Genomic DNA, 21,123 nt, shown 5'->3' with positions numbered 1-21,123 from the left:
CCCGTTGTAGTTCTCACCCCTCGCTCACCACCATCCTTCCACGGCGATCGGTTTGAGGACGTCGAGGACTGGTTGTCCAGCTTTGACCGTGTGGCCACTTTTAACCAGTGGGACGACGACCGAAAACTACGAAACGTCTATTTCTCGTTCCAAGACTCTGCGAAGACATGGTTCGAGAACCATGAGGCATCCTTTACGAACTGGGAAGCGTTCCGCCGTCAGTTGCTGGCTACCTTCAGCACAAACGCACTCAAGGAAAATGCCGAACTCGCCCTTCGCACCAGGTCACAGCAGGCGAACGAAAGCGTCGCTATGTTTATTGAAGACATGGCACGTCTTTTCAATCGGGCTGACCCTGCCATGCCAGAGGCTACCAAGGTGCGCCACCTCATGCGTGGTGTGAAGGAGCAGCTCTTCGCTGGCCTCATACGCGACCCACCAAGAACCGTCGCTGACTTCGGCAAAGAAGCCACAGGCATGGAACGTTCCTTACAGGAACGCAGAGCGCAGTACGGTCGTCCGGGAAGTGTTGCGGCCAGCAACTACAGTGCGTCCCTGCCAGTCGCCGGGGACGAGGCTCTTCGGGAGCTTATGCGGAGTGTAGTTCGCGAAGAACTGCGCAACCTCCGCTTAGATACTCCACCTGCCAGTGTTGCAGCTGTAGCCGATGCCGTCCGCGAGGAAATTCGGCGAGCAGTCCAGCCACCACCGGCACCACAGCCGGAGCCGTACGCCAGCAGCTACAACGAAGCCCTACGGACACCGCAGCCGGAGCCGTACATCATGAGCTACAGTGAAGCTCTGCGGAGACCTGCGCCAGTTCCACATGCGTTCCGCCCTGCTGCCGAACAAACGCAGGGGTACTTTCCCTCCGCCGAGCTGCGTGACCCGCGCCCTGTTGGCGCACACCCAACAACCGGCCACTATGCTACCACTGCGGGGAGCCCGGGCATATCCTCCGCAACTGCCCCTACCGGCGGATGGGATTAAGAGGATTTCCACCGAGCGCACCTCGACCGCGCTATGGTGAGAGACCGCGAGACATTGAGCAGTACCTGGCCGATAATGTGCTGCCCTCAACGCCTCCACGACGCCAGTCTAGGTCGCCGTCTCCAAGACGAGTTCCTCCACCCAGTCATGCACCATCATCTGGCCAATTCAGAGGCATTCTTCCCTCCAGGAAAACTGAAGACGGCGTCCTCTGGGGGTAGGACCGCCGCTGCCGCAGACAGTGAACAGCCTCCATCCGACGATTTTATGCGACGACCCCACCCGCCGACCTTAAAGACGATCCCACCGCCAACCTCACCGACGACCTCAGCGACGACCCCATCGACGACGGCCCCAAAAACCTCGCCGACAAATTGTCGAACAATTGTTTCCGCCGCCGAAATTCTTGTCGCCGCCGATGGTTATGACGTATCTGCACTCGTCGATACCGGAGCCGACTTTTCTGTCATGAATAGTAACCTAGCCGCAACCCTCAGAAAGGTTCTAACACCTTGGCATGGGCCGCAGATACGCACAGCTGGTTGCCATGTGGTAACGCCGGTTGGCGTCTGCACCAGCCGTATAAAGATCCGCGGTGCAACTTTCACAGGCTCCTTCGCCGTGCTACGAGAGTGCTCTAAAGAACTGATTCTCGGCATGGACTTCCTTAAAGAGTATGGGGCGGTCATCAACCTGCACGAGCAATTGGTATCGTTTTCGACACTGCGAGCCGTTGATACCGACCCCGAGCCGCACAGAGCACCATTACGCATCTCTGATGACCACACAACGATACCGCCGAGAGCAAGCAAGTTTGTCACAGTCCAGTGTGATACCAGCTCCGGTACTCGGGGCATTGCCGAATCGAATATGTCGCTGCTACTGTCTCGGCAAGTTTGCGTTGCTCGCGCCCTTGTCGACCTTGCTCACGCGCGTACCACGCTCTTAGTGACCAACTTTAATTGTGAACCCCAACATTTGATGAAAAACACGGTGATTGCCCATTTTGAAGAACTTGGCGAGCATGCCGGCCAATGTGCCTTATCAACAACGGCTCCCGAAATAGCTGAACAGGACACTGCAACAGCCATTAGGACCGACGTGAACCCTGACCTTCTGACCAATCAGAAACGCCGCGTGGAAAGCCTTATTGACTCTTTCCGCGACTGTTTTGCATCAACATCCAAGGTTCGCCAGACGCCAATAACTAAGCACCGTATTATCGTCGACAGAGTCCAGAGACCGCTATGTCAGCGTCCTTATCGTGTTTCGTCGAAGGAGCGCGATGCTATCCGCCGCCAAGTTGCCGAAATGCTCCACGACGACGTCATACAACCATCGACGAGCCCCTGGGCGTCACCTGTTGTTCTCGTCGTAAAGAAGGACGGCAGCCTACGGTTCTGTTTAGATTATAGACGTCTCAATAACGTTACCAAAAAAGATGTCTATCCACTGCCGCGCTTTGATGACTCATTAGACCGCCTCCGCCATGCTACCTACTTTTCGTCACTCGACCTTCGTAGCGGTTATTGGCAAATCGAGGTCGACGAACGTGACCAAGAAAAGACCGCCTTCGTTACTCCTGACGGACTGTACGAATTTAAGGTGCTTCCTTTCGGCTTGTGTTCAGCCCCTGCGACGTTCCAACGTATGATGGACACCGTACCAGCTGACCTGAAGTGGCAGTCCTGCCTTGTCTATCTCGACGACGTCGTGATTTTCTCCGACAAGTTCGAGGAGCACCTGAAACGTTTGCGTGCCGTCTTCGAAGCAATTCGTTCTGCGGGTCTGTCTCTCAAGTCTGAAAAGTGCCACTTCGCATTTCAGGAGCTCAAGTTTCTTGGCCACATTGCGAGCGCTCAGGGCGTTAGCCCCGACCCAGAAAAGACCGCCGCCGTTGCTGCATTTCCCCAGCCAACAGATAAACGAAGCTTGCGGCGTTTCCTGGGGCTTTGCGCCTATTATCGGAGGTTCGTTCAAAACTTCTCCAAGCTCGCAGAGCCGCTGACTCGCCTGACAAAAGACTCCGAACCCTTTGTCTGGGGCCAAGATCAGGAAAAAGCTTTCAGAGAGCTTAAGGCCCGCCTCCAATCTACGCCTATCCTTGCCCACTTCGACGAACAGGCCGACACGGAACTGCACACAGATGCCAGCAATGTGGGCCTCGGTGCGGTGATTGTGCAGTGGCAAGACGGTGTGGAACGCGTGATCGCATACGCAAGTCGCACTTTGTCCCGTTCCGAAGTGAATTATTCCACAACGGAAAAGGAGTGTCTCGCTGTTGTGTGGGCAATCACAAAATTTCGTCCATACCTGTACGGCCGCCCGTTTCGAGTCGTCAGCGATCATCACTCCTTGTACTGGCTTGCGAACCTCAAAGATCCATCGGGGCGACTTGCACGGTGGAGCCTTCGGTTGCCAGAGTTCGACGTCACCATCGTGTATAAGTCGGGTCGGCAACATATGGATGCAGACTGTCTCTCCCGAGCTCCTCTTCCGTGCCCACCAGATGAGTCCGACGACGATTCTGCTTTCCTCGGCGCTGTCACCACATCCGACCTTGCCCACCACCAAAGGGCCGACTGCGAACTGCTGCCTCTAATCGAGTACCTCGAAGGAACCGCTCCGTCTCCGCCCAGACTCTTCTCGCGTGGACTTTCGTCGTTTTGCTTAATAGATACGGTCCGACCGACACTGCGTATCTCCTCGTTGTCCCAACCGTGCTTCGTAAGGAAGTTCTCGCTGCATGCCACGACGACCTTTCTTCCGGCCACCTCGGTTTTTCCAGAACATTGGGACGCCTCCGCCACAAGTACTACTGGCCACGGCTTGCTGCGGTCGTCCAACGCAACGTTCGAACCTGCCGTGAGTGTCAACGACGGAAGGTACCACCGACAAAACCGGCCGACCTTCTGAAGCCAATTGACCCACCGCAAATCCCATTCCAACAAGTCGGCATGGACTTACTGGGCCCATTCCCGGTGTCCTCCATGGGAAACCGGTATATTGTTGCCACGGACTACCTAAGCCGCTATTGTGAAACCAAGGCTCTTCCCCGTGGCACCGCGGCTGAAATTGCACAGTTCTTTGTTCACCACATCGTGCTTCGCCACGGCGCCCCCGTGGTTGTATTAATTGACCGGGGAACCGCGTTTATGTCGGCTCTTACACACGAGGTCCTCCGTCTTAGTGGCACCAGTCATAGAAAAACGACTGCTTACCATCCTCAAACGAATGGACTTACTGAGAGGCTGAACAAGACCATCACAGATATGATGTCTATGTATGTCGACGCTGACCATCGCAACTGGGACGAAATACTTCCCTACATCACGTTTGCGTACAACACCGCCCTCCAAGAAACGACGCGCTTCACCCCCTTCCGTTTGGTGTATGGCCGAGATGCCCTGACCATGCTTGACGCCATGCTGCTCCCGGATTGTACCCCCTCGTCGGTCCCAGGCGCTGACCAATTCGTTCGCGATGCAGAAGCCGCTCGCCACCTTGCTCGACAACGCATTCGCCACCAGCAGACAACTGACGCCCGGCGTTACAACCTCCGCCACAGGGAGGTGATTTACCAACCCGTCGAGCACGTCTGGGTATGGAGCCCTATACGTGTGCGCGGTCGCTCTGAAAAGCTTCTGCGGCGCTACTTCGGCCCCTACGAGGTGCTACGTCAACTCAGCGATGTGAACTATGAAGTGTACCCGCAAGGAGTTGTCCGGTCTTCTCGCCCGCCCAAGTCTGAAGTCGTCCACGTGTCCCGCATGAAACCGTATTACGCCCGTTAGCCCCTCCCGGAGTTCACATTCAGTGCTGCCACCACACGCCATCGCACTTTCGGTGTCTCCACACTCTTTATCCCCCTTGCCGGAGGCATCGAGGCGATGCCTCTTGAAAGGAGGGGAGCAATGCCACACTGCTCACATTCTGCGAGCGCCGCCATGCGGCCGAGCGGCATTACTGGGCTCGTGTGGGAGCGAAGAAGAGGACGTTCCCGTTCGAACGCGCGCTGCTGGGTTTCTGGCCTTCGGATTAGAAAAAAGCCCCTTTTCGTGCCGCCCTACGTTTGTCGGCGACAATATATATATATATATATATATATATATATATATATATATATATATATATATATATATATATATATATATATATATATATAAACGTATTTGGTTGCTAGAGGCAAAAATTCAAAGTTGAAAACGCTTCATTTAGCCATAGATTTATTTTGAGTCGACGTTTCGGACAGAGCCTGTCCTTTCTCAAGACTGAGGTTACAGGGGTCTTCTTCCTCTTCTTAAGGAGTTGGCACTGGCACACATGTACGACACATGAACAAAAGAAACAAACGGAGGCAAATAATACTAGAAAACATACAGATAGAAAGAGAAAAAAGGGAACAAATAAAAAGAAAATCGCGCTGTCCCCCGCCGCCCACCCTGCAGCCGCGGGAAGCCGACCCCGGACGAGGAAAAAAAAAAGGAAAACACGGAGCGGGAGGGGATAATTGCTACCCATCAAGGCAATAGAGCGGCGGCGTGTAAGGTGCACAAGAGCAGACGGTGGCTGGATCGCCCTACACACAAAAGTTAAAGACGCGTGCACTACTAGCGTGCCCCGACCATAAAGAGTAAACAAATAAACAATAAAATGCAGACAGGGCCGGAGCTACCGTCATCTGGAACCACTTCGGCAGCCAGAGCCACGGCCGAATCAGCGGCGCCGTGAGCTTAACTACACACACGTGCACTGTGCATGAAAACACCCAGACACACAACAGTAAAACATCCCAGCTCATGCCAGTGCCGTGTGGCGGCTAAGTGACAATGGCGGGAGCATTTAAGGGAGTAAGGTGTACAGAAACAAACGGTGGCGGAATTGTCCAACATACAAAAATTAGAGATGCGTGCACTTGCGTGCCCTGGCCAGAAAAAGTAAACATATAAACAGAATAAAATGCAGACAAGACAGGAGACTTCCGTCATCTGGAACCATTTCGGCAGCCAGAGTCAAGGTAGAATATATATATATATATATATATATATATATATATATATATATATATATATATATATATATATATATATATATATATATATATATATATATTAGATTAATTACTCCATCATCCATATCCAATGTGCCCAGTATGTCCCACAAATCCTCTTGAATAACAGTGTTCGGAACGGCGGCGGCGGCGCCTAACGGACAAGCGAGAGACTAAAAAATGTCGACACCGGCAGCTTCACCCCGGCGTATGGAACCGCAGCGCAGTGAGCACATTACCCAATATTTTAGTTCACGATAACGGGGTGGCCGCAGTTGCCACCATGCTCGGCTTTTTTTCTTTATTTCTGTTTAACTGCGCTGCAAATTGTTATTAAAATTCGCCATTTTCTAAATACGTCTTCCTACACTTTTAACCTTATGTCACCTCGGTGTTTTTGAGCCACCAATATTGTAATCGCTTTTTGCTAACTTCTACCGCAGATTTATTTACATGACTATTGTTGTTTCTAAACCCTAGGGCCTCAGGGAGGGTTACCTCCGGGTGGACATCATCGCATCTGAGTTAGAAGTGTTCAGTTGTTTCTACACTTTTGCCACACAGAACCCATGTGTCATCTTTTAAATTCCATTCTATAGCTGCTCGTTCTAAGACACGCGAACCCAGCTTCAAAGAGTAGGGCACTGCACCTTGAGTGATCGTAGACAGATTCCTTCCTGATCTACCTTTTCAAGTTTCAATAAAGAGTATTCATATCTGGATAGCATGGTGTCCCGTACACGCCTGCGCACCAGTGTTACGTGATGATCGTTTGTCATGTTACAATGCGATTACGATGATTGTATAAATGTGACGCACTATTACAATAAACCAGTTGAAGTTCCGTGCTCTCTGCTGTTGGTTTCTTCCTCGTCCCTTGTCTCTTCTCCGCGGTTTCAAGATGCATTCTACTACCAGTCACCAACTAGTACGCCTCTCTGTATTATAGTTCTACAATGTGATTGAATAAATCCAATTTTTAACTTAGGCGTTTTTTACCTGTCGTTTAATGCTCTTTCTTTCGCCGTCCCCGTGTCCAGTATACTAACTGGTTAGTTTCCTAGCTCTTTTCCGCCACTGTGTGTCGACGCTCTTTCTGTACAGGTATTGAAATACCTTAGCTGCCCACCTGTTATCGTCCAATTTCCTGAGGCGTTCTTCATATTTACACTGAACTTCCCGTGCTTCGAACGATGGCCAGCCCATATCCTCCCGTACTGCCTCGTTTGTGGTTTGCCGTGGGCACCTAGTGGTAACCTTCCAACAGCTCTCTATTTACTTCTAAAATCGACTGAACTTTTGCCCTTAAGCAAAGAACCGCATTCCCGAAAGCAACGCCCAGCGCCATTATTCCTATCCAAATACCTCTCAGTACTTCTTGCTTGTACCCACATTATGCCCCATGTTTCATTATCCCGGCATCTTTTCGCCCTTTTGCTTTGAGAGACTGTTCGTGCTTTTCCGTGTACATCTGCCCCTCGTTTACCCATACCCTGAGACATTTGTATTCGTCCACTCCGGGTATTTCATGGCCGTGTATTGAACGCACCTGATAATTTGAATCGTTGAATATCATCGCACCTAATTTTTCAACCGATTTTCAATCGGATTGTATGGTCGTGCGATATTTCTGATGTTTTTTCTTGTGTTTTCACTGATGCCATTTCATTTATATGCGTTTTCACCTGTAGGAATAAAACATTTGGCTCATAGTCAGCGCTTGTGTTTGTCATCTTGTCTCGTTTTCCGTAGCGCTCAGAAGACTACAAACAGACACCTACCCAAGCAGAGCCATGTATCATAAAATGTGGCCGAACAGATATGCGAAAGAGTGCGTGTGGTGTGGGGGCTACGCCACAACGTACCACGCCACCTGGGGCTGTGAAAAAAGCCCTTTACTACCAAAGATAAATAGCCCTAGTCTAGAGCAGTGGGAGGCCCTCCTGGCTGACTCCGACCCGAGCACACAGCTTATGCTGGTGACGAGGGCCAAGGCAGCGGCGGAGGCCAACGGGATCCTGGACTAGGGAATACCGACCACTGCAACTCCACTTCTATCTATCCCCAACACCCTACTCCCTTACTCTTCCTTCTGTGAAAATAAATGTTTTTACTACTACTACTATCCAGTTCCTCAAAAATGTACCAACCAGGGGCCGAATCCACGATACAGTTCGCTTTGGAATGCGTTCGCTTTCTCTCTCGCCACCTCGCCCCATTGGCCGTGTGTCGTCACCGCTGGCGGTGACATCACTTCACGGAGGCGGGACAACGGATTTTGTTTACGTCACGAGACATATCAATCAAGTGAAAGCGAACGCGTTCGGTCGCTGTGCGTGGAACTCTGAAAGTGGCGTTCGCTTCGGCGCGAGAAGAAACATGCCGGTACCTCCCGTCGCCCCGCTGTTAGCGGTGCTCAGAGAATGTTATCGGCGGCATCGGCGGTCGCGCGTGTGTGACAATCTCTTCGACATTCCTGACGATGTCTTGCGAAGGCATTTCAGGCTGTCGAAGGGACTTGTACGCCGGCTATGTGAAGAGCTAAAACCCCCACCTTGGACCAACGAGGAAAAGTGCGCTCACAACAGAGCGAAAAATACTCTGCGTGCTACGGCTCTTCGCTACCGGGGCCTTCCAGGCGGCAGTCGGCAGCTAGGCAACTATACGGCTCCCGCAGTCGTCTGTGAGCCGGACGATTTTGGCCGTCGCTCAGGCAATCGTGCCTGTCGGCACGAGAGGTTAAAAACGCGCCGAAGTTAGCATATAAGCAGCTGAGATGGCACCGCCCAACAAAGCCGATTGGCTGTTGCCTGCCCCCTCGTCCTCCCGCAGTGTTCGTCCCATCCTTCTCCCCCCAATGCCTACGTCAAGTTGACGTCACGGCAAAGCGAACTCTTTCGTGGATTCGGCCCCAGCCCGTATTTGCCCTCTTCTGGAACATCTAATTTAGTTGCGCTAAACGGAAACCTACAGCGTCTCGTTTGTCTCTACAGCAGATAATAAGAGTTTGCAAATCTTCCTGCCTATCTGCCAACAGTGCAATATCGTCCGCATACATTAAACCCCGTAGCCGTTGCTCGACGACCTCTCCGTTTAATTTGTAGGACAGATTGTAACCTAGATTGCTACATTGTAGCCTTTTTTTTCCAAATTTATCATATTGGCGCGAGCTCATGGGAGCGCGCCGACGATGAAGACGAAGTGTGCGTGTGCCGGTGGACAAAGACGAAGTGTGTTGTGTGTGTGGTTCGGACAGCCATCTTGTGAGTTCCCTGCTGTGCGCTGGACTTCGCTGAGACTGTGATCTGTGCCGGTCCTGTCTTCGTTACATTTTTGGCCTTCCGCAGCCTGGCTTCGGGCAACACAGGGACAGGCGGGGGCCGCGGCTGGAAAGCAGATGCAGATGGGCTGGTGCTCCAAGGGGCGAGGTCGCAGTTCTGTCGGAGTACCGACGCGTACGTCTGGCGCGGGGGCGTCGGTGTAAGGGCAGCAGGGGCCACAGGTTCAGGAACCACCTGCTGCACTTCCTCTCGGATAATTTGTGCTAACGATGGACACTGCGGCTGCGACTGGGCAGAGAGGCGCATTTTGTGCAGCTCTTCTTTGAAGATAGATCGAAACAGCTCCCGAAGGGTGTCAGCGGAGTCGCTGGAGGCTGGCGCAAAGTCGGCAGTTGATACGGTGTTCACGGCACGATTGTAATAGCGGGCGCGTTGTTGCAGGGTCTTTTCGACGGTAGTGGCCTCCGATAGAAACTCCGAAGTGGTGTTAGGTGGGTTTCGCACAAGCCCAGCAAACAGTTCTTCTTTTATCCCTCGCATCAGGTGGCGCACTTGTCCTCGGCCATGTTTGGATCCGCCCTTCTGAACAGTCGTGTCATGTCCTCATAATACATTGCGACGCTCTCATTGGGTCGCTGGTTCCTTGACTGCAGCGCCGACTCAGCTCGTTCCCGACGGTCGGTGTTGACGTAGGTCGCCAGCAACTGGCTACGGAACCGTTTCCAAGAAGGAAACGTTGTCTCGTGGTTCTCGTACCACATCCGCGCCGAGTCGCCAAGAGCGAAGTAAACATTGTGCAGCTTCCGCTCCGCATCCCAGCCGTTGTACCTGGCAACGCGCTCGAACTGGTCAAGCCAGTCCTCCACGTCCTCAAACACTTCGCCAAAGGTCGGCGGCGTTCGCGGCTGGAGGACCAGGAAATGAGCAGCTGAGTTCCCGTTGTCAGCCATAGCTGCCGCGTCTCCGTTGCTAGCCATAGGTGCCGCGTCAGTCCTGCGCGTCGCAGCTGGAGCCCTGGTCCTAGGGGTGTTGCAAATGGGTTGCAAGCCCCAAGGGTAGCGTTGGCCTGGCGGCCTGGGGCACAGCTGGAAACATCCGAAGGTCCTGGCAAAGGATGAGTCGACTGGCAACAGAACAACTTGTTTATTCTGGCATCGCAAAAGAGCAGCCGGTCAGGGCGACCACGTTACTCGAAGGAAGAAATCGAAGTCTCTTTGGCGTCCGGGGCAGCTGCTTTATACCCACGGAGTCGAGGGCAAGAAGGAACGGCTCGGGATGAGGCGCCCGATACGGCGACGCTCGGACACGTTCAGACGTGACGTGAGGGTCCGCCGGGCCGGCGCCGGTCAGACCTCCTCGCCTCCCAGTTGGGGAGCTCCTCTCCCCGGCTGCCGCGCTTTGACAAGCGTGGGCACCAACCTGCACACACACACACACGCACACACGACGACACGTGGCATTGAAACCTGCCTGGACGCGCTTGGCGGGAGGCGTTGCGGCGGCTCTGAACGGGCCAAAATGACCGCCACTTTGAACGAAGCCCCGGCGTCCGTTGCATCCGCGCCGGCTATACCGCGCGTCGTAGGCGAAACGTAACAGACCGCCCCGCCGGGAGAAGGAGATCCCGATGGTCAGGGGACTGCATCCGCTGTCCGGAGGGATGTCGCTCGATGATGCTTGTAATCGAAATCGGTCGTCCCTCGTCGTTGCTTGAGCACAGCGCACAGAGAAGGCCTCGTTCTCAGGTTCAGGTTCACACAGGACACTGCAAAGTGACTTCGGGAGAGTTGCCATTTGTGTTCTCGTTCCCAGCAAGCGTTAGAACTACGCCGAAACGCAACCGCTCAGTCAGCAAGCACGAGACAACCCTCACTAAGCTCTGCCAGGCTCTTTCCCCTTTTATACTACTGCCTAGTTCCTTACAGTAGTTAAGCAGCACTCAGAACGCGTCCACAAATTGGAAAATTGCACTAGAAAGCACATCATCACTTTGAAACACTAAACAAAAGCAATATGTTAAAAATCCTGCCTCAGGAAGAAAACATCAGTAACAAACAACTTTGAGGCGGATTCCCACGTTAGGGGCCTCGACTTAAGCCATCGGCGTTACCGTTGAGACTCCCCTTTTTGTAACGCACCTCAAAGGAATATTGTTGCAAAGCGAGGCTCCAGCGCAGGAGGCGGCCATTTTTGGGAGAGATGGTCTGCAGCCATTGGAGATGGCAGTGATCCGTCTCAATGATAAACCTCGAGCCGGCTAGGTAGCATGACAATTTCTGAACGGCCCACACGAGACACGCACTCTCTTTCTCGGTGGCGCTGTACGCCTGCTCACGATAGGTCAGCTTACGACTAGCATACAGGACGGGGTGTTCCACTTCTCCATTGTTCCTTTGGCACAGTACAACGCCCATGCCTCGCTCACTAGCATCGCACTGAACAACGAACCCTTTTGTGTAGTCTGGCGATCGTAGCACAGGCTGGCTTGTTAGGGCGCTCTTTAGGGCGCTAAAAGCTCTTTCCTTTGTCTCGCCCCAGACGACTGTTTGGGGCTCTGTAGCGTATCCGTCAGGGGAGCCGCGATATCGGAGTACCTGGGGATGTACCTCTGATAGTAGCCGGCGACACCTAAGAACGAGCGAATATCGGTCTTCGTGCGCGGTTGCGGGAAGCCTCGCACAGCGGCCACCTTTATTTCAGAGGGGCGGCGACGACCCTGTCCAATCACGTGACCGAGGTAGACAACCTCGGCCTGTGCTAATTGGCACTTGGGAGCCTAGACTGTCAAGCCCGCTTCGCGCAGGCGGGTTAGCACTGCCCGCAAGTGTGCCATATGCTCAGACCAGGATGCGGAGAATATCGCTACGTCGTCTAAATACGGTAAAGCGAATTCTTCCTGTCCCCGCAACACTTGGTCCATGAGGCTTGAAAAGCAGTATGGCGCGTTCTTCAAACCAAAACTCAAAACTTTAGGACGGAATGTTCCCATTGGTGAAATGAACGCTGCATACCTACTAGCCTCTTCTGTAAGTGGAACCTGCAAATAACCCCTGACAAGATCTAGGGTGGAAATAAACTGAGCGCTACTAACTTTCTCAAGGCGCTCCTCGATGTTAGGGATCGGATAAATTTGATCCTTAGTGATGGAATTAAGCCTGCGGTAGTCGACGCAAGGACGAGGTTCCTTGCCCGGTACCTCAACTAAAATCAAAGGGGAGGTATAATCACTCTCACCCGCCTCAATAACACCGAGCTGTAGCATTTTCTTTACCTCAGCCTCCATAATATCGCGCTGGCGGGGTGACACCCGGTACGCCTTGGATCGTACTGGCTCTGGGGAGGTAAGTTCTATATCATGAGTAAGGACAGAAGTCCTACCAGGCCTCTCAGAGAACTGACCTTGAAACTCTTGTAAGAGTTGGTGTAGTTCGGTTTTCTGCTCGGCCGACAGCGGTGCTTTAATGATTAAGTCACTAATGACCTGATCAGTGTCTTCCCTGTTCGTCACTGAGCCTAGTCCCGGAAGCTCGACCGGAAGCTCTTCGGGAACGTTTACCATCATACACACCACTGCTTCCCGTTGTCTATAGGGTTTGAGCAGATTACAGTGGTAAACTTGCTGTGCTTTCCGTTTTCCTGGCAGACTCACCACGTAGTTAACGTCCGACAGTTTTTGAACAATCCGTGCTGGGCCCTCCCACTGCACGTCGAGTTTGTTTTTTAGCGATGTGCGCAATATCATTACCTCATCGCCCACCTCAAAACGACGGGCCCTGGCTGTCCGATCATAATAAACCTTGGCCCTCTGCTGGGCCTTTGCCATTGCTTCACCTGACAACTCCTGTGCCCTTCTTAAGCGTTCGAGGAGACTAAGCACGTACTCGACCACGACTGGGTCGTCGCCCCTGCCTTCCCACGAGTCTCGAAGCATGCGAAGCGGAGACCGCAGCGAGCGACCGTACACCAGCTCAGCTGGCGAAACCCCGTAGCCGCATGCGGCGCGGTCCTTAATGCAAACATCACCCCAGGCAGAAACAGCTCCCAATCACTTTGTTGCTCAAAACACAATGCTCTCAACACGCGCTTCATGACGGAGTGGAGCTTCTCAACGGAATTAGACTGTGGGTGGTACACTGAGCTGTGTAACAGCTTTACCCCACACCTTTCGAGAAAGGCTGTCGTCAAAGCGCTAGCAAACACTGTGCCCTGATCTGACTGGATTTCCGCAGGAAAACCAACTCGCGCAAATATGGACAGTAGTGCATTGACTATCTCAACTGAGCTGAGTTCTTTAAGCGGCACTGCTTCAGGGAACTTTGTCGCTGGGCAGATCACAGTCAAAATGTGTCTGTACCCCGTGGCTGTTACCGGCAGAGGTCCCACTGTATCAATAACGAGCCGTCTAAAAGGCTCCGTAATGATAGGTACCAACTTCAACGGCGCCCTCGATTTTTCCCCTGGTTTGCCAACCCGCTGACAGGTGTCACATGTCCTCACAAAGTGTTCTGCGTCACGAAAACACCCTGGCCAGTAGTACTCTTGCAAGAGACGGTCCTTAGTCTTCTTAACTCCTAGGTGTCCGGACCACGAACCGCCATGCGACAAGCGCAACAGATCCTGACGGTAGCACTGAGTCACGATCAGCTGATCGAACTCGACTCCCCTGCGGTCTAGATACTTCCGGTACAAGACCCCACCTCTTTCCACAAAACGAGCATTTTTCTTGGCGATACCTTCCTTGACATTGCAGCGCATGTTTTCTAGGCTGCCATCCTTTTTTTGCTCGGCTATCAAAGCCGACCGGCTGACTTTAAGCAACCTGTTAAGTCCATCGGACGTAGGCGCGATGAGCAAATCTGCAGATAGCTCTTCTAACTTTCCCGTGTTGGGCGTTTCCTCTCCAGTACCTGGTGCCTTCAACGCTACAGGCTCAATTTTATTCAGTTCGGACGTGCTCTGAATATCAGCTTGCTGCGCCTCCGACCCTTTCTCATTGTTCGACAACGTCGGCCCCGCAACTACCGCCTTTGCAGCGAGCTCCCGAACTCTCGATCTGGTTAAGGCCTGAACGCTAGCCTCACCAAACAAAAGCCCCTTCTCGCGCAGGAGGTGATCGGACCTGTTCGAAAATAGGTACGGGTACTGGGGGGGGGGGGGCAGCATAGATGACACTGCGGCCTCCGTCTCAAGTGCTCCGAAAGGTCCTTCAATAAGCACTTTTGCTACGGGCAGACACACGCTATGAGCTTCCACGGCTTGCTTGATCCATGCGCACTCGCCCGTGAACATATCGGGTTCTACGTAAGAGGGGTGAACTACATCCATTGTAGCTGCGGAATCACGAAGCACTCGGCACTCTTTCCCGTTCACGAGGAAGTCTCGCATGTAAGGCTCGAGAAGCTTCATGTTCTCGTCAGTGCTGCATAATGACAAAAACACGACTTTTGTTTTTGTTTCTGGACACTGCGCCGAAAAGTGACCCGGCTTCTGGCACGTATAACACACGCGCGCTTGCCTCTTCTCGAACCGCTTTCTGCGTTCGGCTTCGGCTGCCGCCGTCTCTTTACGTTCGGTAGGACTGCTTTCACTCGCATCCGCACTACGTGTGTCTCCCCTTGCTCTCATGGGTGTGAACTTCGGCCTCTCAGACTTGGAGCCAAATTCACCCTTTTGACCGTCCTTAGCTCCGCGAGCCCGACGCGTCACAAACTCCTCGGCTAGCTCGGCGGCTTTAGCCACTGTACTAACGTCTGGCCTATCCAAGACCCAGTACCGCACGTTCTCAGGTAACCGACTATAAAACTGTTCCAGCCCGAAACACTGCAGAATTTTCTCGTGGTCACCAAACGCTTTCTCTTCTTTGAGCCACTCCTGCATGTTTGACATAAGCCTGTAGGCAAACTCTGTATATGACTCACTTCTGCCTTTTTCATTTTCCCGGAACTTCCGACGGAACGCCTCCGCTGACAGCCTGTACTTTTTTAGCAGACTCGATTTCACTTGGTCGAAATTCTCTGCCTCCTCTCTCTTCAAGCGAGCGACTACGTCGGCCGCCTCGCCGGGTAACAAAGTGAGCAAGCGCTGTGGCCACGTTTCCCGAGAGAACCCCTGCTTCTCGCAAGTTCGCTCGAAGTTAACCAGGAACAAACCAATGTCCTCTCCAAGCTTAAACGGCCGCATCAGGTCAGTCATTTTGAACGATACTCGTTCTCCTGCACCGTGTGCCTGCCTTCCATTACGAGTGCGTTCCATCTCTACCTCGAGACGCTTCTTTCCAAAGCGTGTTGACGGTCGCGCTCTTCTTTACGTTCGCGCTCGTCTTTCTCTTTTTGCTCTTTACGTTCGCGCTCGTCTTTCTCTTTTTGCTCCCCCTCCTCAATGGTCTCAAGGCATTCCGACAGCTCGTCATCCTCAGCCTCCAAATCAAGAATAGCCCTTAGCAGTTCTGGTTTTCTGAATTTGTCTGAGACATCCAGACCCAACTCTCTTGCAAGCTCCAGCAATTTCGGTTTGCGCAACGACTTCAAATCCATGGCTGCTCCGAATGCTGCTTTCTCTACTGCCTACTATTGTCTTGCCGCAAACTAACCCGGCAGCAACGACAACCACAATTACCAGCTCTGTTTCTGACACTAACAAGAGCCTGGCAAAACTCAGAAGAAGAAAGTCCCGCACTCACCAAACCTCGCAGCCAAGAATTAAGCGCAGTCGTTCCGCTGCAGGCAAAGAGTCATCACACAGGGCTCGTTGCACTGCTCCCGGATGGTCGTTGTGCTGTTCAGCATACAGTTGACCGCATATCTTCGCTGCTGGCCTCCGTTGTCGCGATCTCACCGCTGGCAACCAGTTGTTGCAAATGGGTTGCAAGCCCCAAGGGTAGCGTTGGCCTGGCGGCCTGGGGCACAGCTGGAAACATCCGAAGGTCCTGGCAAAGGATGAGTCGACTGGCAACAGAACAACTTGTTTATTCTGGCATCGCAAAAGAGCAGCCGGTCAGGGCGACCACGTTACTCGAAGGAAGAAATCGAAGTCTCTCTTTGGCGTCCGGGGCAGCTGCTTTATACCCACGGAGTCGAGGGCAAGAAGGAACGGCTCGGGATGAGGCGCCCGATACGGCGACGCTCGGACATGTTCAGACGTGACGTGCGCGTCCGCCGGGCCGGCGCCGGTCAGACCTCCTCGCCTCCCAGTTGGGGAGCTCCTCTCCCCGGCTGCCGCGCTTTGACAAGCATGGGCACCAACATGCACACACACACACACACGCACACACGACGACACGTGGCATTGAAACCTGCCTGGACGCGCTTGGCGGGAGACGTTGCGGCGGCTCTGAACGGGCCAAAATGACCGCCACTTTGAACGAAGCCCCGGCGTCCGTTGCATCCGCGCCGGCTATACCGCGCGTCGTAGGCGAAACGTAACAGGGGATAACGGACCGTACTCTGGTGACTGACCTTGGATTCGGCGGCTCGTACTGCGATGAATCGGAGTCAAATCCGTGTTCATAGAGAGCCTTCGGGGCACGTAGATGTTGGAAAGTACCCAGCACCTCCACCAAAAATGTAACGAAGACAGGACCGGCACAGATCACAGTCTCAGCGAAGTCCAGCGCACAGCAGGGAACTCACAAGATGGCTGTCCGAACCACACACACACTTCGTCTTTGACCACCGGCACACGCACACTTCGTCTTCATCGTCGGCGCGCTCCCATGAGCACGCGCCGACGATGCTTTATATGCTTTATATGCATGAGCAGCATCGATGACAGAGGGCAACCTTGCCTCAATCCTTTGGTTACCTCCAGTTATCGCACTTTTTATCGCTTGCCATGTTATCGTAACTTTATTATCTTTGTATATTTCCTGTCTAAAATCAATTTCCTCATGACCGATGCCTTCTTTAAATAAAGGGGAGCGCGGCGCGTACGGACGGTTCGGCGTGCGCTCCGCTCTTAGCCAGCGGGGCGAGGAAGTGGCGGGGTGAACGTTTTCCCGCATCTCGTCCCGTCAGGCTTCAGAGTTTCCCGTTGCCCTAGTGCGGGCTAACACTCGCTCGTAACCTTGCTGGTGACTCGGACGACCTCTCTATTCCTTAGCGTATTCTGTTGCTAGCTGGCGTTATTTTTGTTGCAGCAATAAATGACTGTTTGTATCATCAACAGTGTCGTTCCTTTCTTTCCCTGAAAGCAAGGTCCGCCATGGTCGGCGTGCGTTCGGCAGCGTACGCGATCACGGAGTAGGGTCCGGGCGGTTTTGAACTTTGAGAGCAGCGATTAAGCGGGGAAAAGTATCTCCCGAATTAAATCCCCACAGGGTAAGGTGCAATAGGGACCATATATGCAGAAAGTCATTCAGTACTTTGCGTCCACAGATCCGTGGTAGTCATCATACCCCTCCTGGCGTAGCAGTGCACAGCGTTAAGCGATGCACTATTTCCTGCGCTGACAGGAGCTACCAGCAGAGGGCATTGTGTGGCCAAGTCTGCTCTTCCCGAGCGGCCAATCAGTAATTTAACTGCCACGGCGGGAATGTTGCGATGATGCCACAAGGCCACGTGACCTAAGCAGCCGACCTGCCTCGTAGGTTGTTCTCTGGGGACTACCTGCCAGAGCCATGGCCATGAATTTTTCGCCGACAACGCAGACACCGGGATTTTTGGGGGACGGTGCATCTAACGCTATCGCGTTAATCACGGCGTGAATAGTCGCTTATATTTCCGAGAACTAGAGCCGCAAAACTGAGCTGCAAACAAATTACCGTAAAGAAGAAATAAAAAGTAGCTAAAAAGAGGAAATATTGGAATACAGCGCAACAAGCGAGCGGGGCGATTTGGCGTAGGCCTATTTATGAGTAAAGGGAAGGTAGGGGTGCACTACTCTGCAGTGTTTTCTCTCTTGTTTAGCGTGAGTCGCCAACATTTTAGCCTTAGCAAAAGACAAATTAGTGCCGCGGACGTCGTCGGGTTAGCTCTCGCTGCTGTTTTCAGCGAGAAACATCGAACAGCGAGCGAAAGAAGTGGTTTTATTATTGGACTTGTTTTCGCATCGAGCCCACGCAGTTCAGCATTGGTACGCGTTACTGGTAGTTAAACTCAGTAATAGCCGTGGAAAGTTGTACCCTTTCGCGAAAGCTGCATCTCTGCAGTGCGGTTGCACGAACTTCGAGTGTCAGGCAAGTAACAATCGTGAAATAACACTAGCTGGCAGGAAAACAACTGCGGCCTCTCAACGTCCGTCCGTTGGTGTCCGGCCGCGTCTCACCAATTCTTCATGAGCAATGTGCGAACGCGAATTCTACATATCCAAAAGTTGTGATGGCTGCTATGTATATACTCCGACCGAATGCATTTTGTGGCGAGCTTGTCGTTTCGAAAGCAACCTGAGACTTTTTGTAATCGTACAGCGAGGCGCAAGAAGTGTACGCCGCGTTTGCCCGCTCGTCGCGGGCGGGAAGAATGTTTCGTACTCATGCATCTGCAAACGGGAATTTGGCCGCTGCTTGCACTGCGGCTGACGTATCTTCGTTTGTGGTTACGCCTTGGTATCCTGGTCAATTTGACAGCGGCATATCATTGCCTTGTCTTTTTGTGGCCGTGCTGATCTCGTTCCTTGCCGTGTGCATAGCAGTAACTAGACAATGACGAAAATATTGTTCCTTGACATGAGTTGGTGAATAAATTCAGCTTTTTCTGAGTAACGGAAATATTTTATCATGACCCGTCATTTTGAGCCCGCTTCATAAGGCTATTGGGAACATTTCAAAAACAAAAAGAACCGAAGCCTATTCAGTGTGCTGTAATTTGCTGAGGCGGAATCCCGTTGGACGCCGAACACGCGCTTAAATTCTCCGAGAGGCAGCGTCTAGGGGTTTGATTGCTCTTCTGTATATCAGCCTCTTGCACCACGCGTTTAAAGAAAAATTTCTATAAGCACACTGCCAATGAGACGTGATCAATTATCTGATGGTACTTTCGCATTCTCGTCGGAATAGCACTGTACGAGAAAGCGGTAAACCAATCGTGGCCAGTGCCATTTGCAGGAATCCGCAAAGGCGCCCATACGCTGTGCGATGTCAATGCACGTTAAAGATCCCAAGGTGGTCGAAAGTATTTCGGAGCCCTAGACTATGGCATCTCTTTTTTTCCCGCCACCCTTCCCTTAGCGAGGTTCCAAATGGCCGTCTTGCTGTCACTAATTATGGTGCTAGCTTACGTCCCGACGCACGCAACTTCCTCTGCGATGTCAGCGTTTCTCGTTTTAATCAATGCTGTAATAAAGGGGATGCCTGCCCCGTCTACCACCGCGGCAACCACGGCCCCAGATTTTCCGGTGGCTGCGGCTCGACGACCCGGTACTCGAGGAGCGGCTGAAAACCTTCAGTGATATTTGCGACTACTACAAACTCAGTAGACAATCCTACGCCACACCGCACAAATAACTGGGCAACGAACGAATAAGGAGCCTGAGAAGATTCCAGGCGGGCAACTATCCGAACCCACATTGGCTATACCTCCTTAGCGTAGGCGGCAGAGAACCCAACTGATGTAAACAACGCGCCCAGAGAGGGACACAAAACCACATAATCTGACAATGCTCCCACTCACCTGGGGCTGCCGTAAACTTTCGAAATGAGGAAGCTTGGGAGTCTCTCCTTCGAAACTCGAAGAGCAACTCGAAGCCATCCGCGTGGCGACCGAGGCCCCGAAGAACCAAGCGGTTCGCCACACAGGCCTCTAGGCGCGGAGTCCTCTACTCCCTCCCGGGTCTGCGTACCTGAGTTGAGAATGTAGAGGTGCCTCCTATATCGGTGGACATTAAAGTTCTTATTGCGAAAGTAATAATACGCCAGGTCTAACCGCCCGTCGCGTATGCCGTGCTCCCCCAGAGTCGGCGCTGCGCTTGGCAGGTGGTTTGACGTCAGCTCTCTCCGTTGCTATGACGACGAGTGACGTCAGTTTGCTGCCCGCCGCATCTAGAAGGGAACCGCTCGTCGCGTGTGCCGTGGCCTCCGAGCCGGCGCCGCGCCTAACAGGTGGTCTCTCGACGAAGGGTCCCGACGAAGAGTCTATATCTGAATCTAGTTGCTCTACTGCTTCGGAACAGCTAAATTCTAAGGCGAAAGCTAAGCAAATTTTCGCAATTCAACCAATTTTAACCAGAGCTAAACCACAGCCAATTTTCTTTTTCTCGCTCTCTCTTTCTACCCGCCGCGGTGGCTCAGTGGTTAGGGCGCTCGACTACTGATCCGGAGTTCCCGGGTTCGAACCCGACCACGGCGGCTGCGTTTTTATGGAGGAAAAACGCCAAGGCGCCCGTGTGCTGTGCGATGTCAGTGCACGTTAAAGATCCCCAGGTGGTCGAAATTATTCCGGAGCCCTCCACTACGGCACCTATTCTTCCTTCCTTCTTTCACTCCCTCCTTTATCCCTTCCCTTACGGCGCGGTTCAGGTGTCCAAAGATATATGAGACAGATACTGCGCCATTTCCTTTCCCCAAAAAACCAATTATTAATATTATTATTATCTCTCTTTCTTCTTTCATTCCTTCCTTTCCTTACGGCGTGGTTTGGGTGTCCACCGAGATGTGAGACAATTACTGCGTCGTTTCCTTTCCTCAAAAATCATTCCCGCTAGTGATGACGCCTTGTGTACGTCCTCTTTAATTTCCATATCGCTGTTAAAAAAAGCCAGCGACATGGCAGGGCAGAAACCACTGTTGATCCTAGGAGACTTTAATGCGGCAAACCAAAGTTGGGGGTACCGAAAACTCGATGCCAAAGGTAAAAGCATAGCAGAAAGCGC

The 21,123-nt window shown here is 52.7% G+C and overlaps 1 protein-coding gene across 1 annotated transcript in view; it reads right to left on the bottom strand.

Annotated features, from left to right (window-relative positions):
- The window catches only part of LOC144105398 (uncharacterized), a 28,811-nt gene extending 8,728 nt beyond the window's left edge, over window positions 1-20,083 (bottom strand). The window contains exon 1 of the mRNA XM_077638518.1: window positions 19,926-20,083. The gene's annotated coding sequence lies outside the window, so the exon portion shown is untranslated. The remainder of the gene's footprint in view (window positions 1-19,925) is intronic.
- Between the last annotated feature and the right edge of the window lie 1,040 nt (window positions 20,084-21,123).

This window comes from Amblyomma americanum, chromosome 9 (assembly GCF_052857255.1).
Source record: "Amblyomma americanum isolate KBUSLIRL-KWMA chromosome 9, ASM5285725v1, whole genome shotgun sequence".
NCBI classification, from domain to species: Eukaryota; Metazoa; Arthropoda; class Arachnida; order Ixodida; family Ixodidae; genus Amblyomma; species Amblyomma americanum.
The sequence above is the reverse complement of the archived record's forward strand: the minus strand, read 5'-3'. Positions and strand labels throughout refer to the sequence as shown.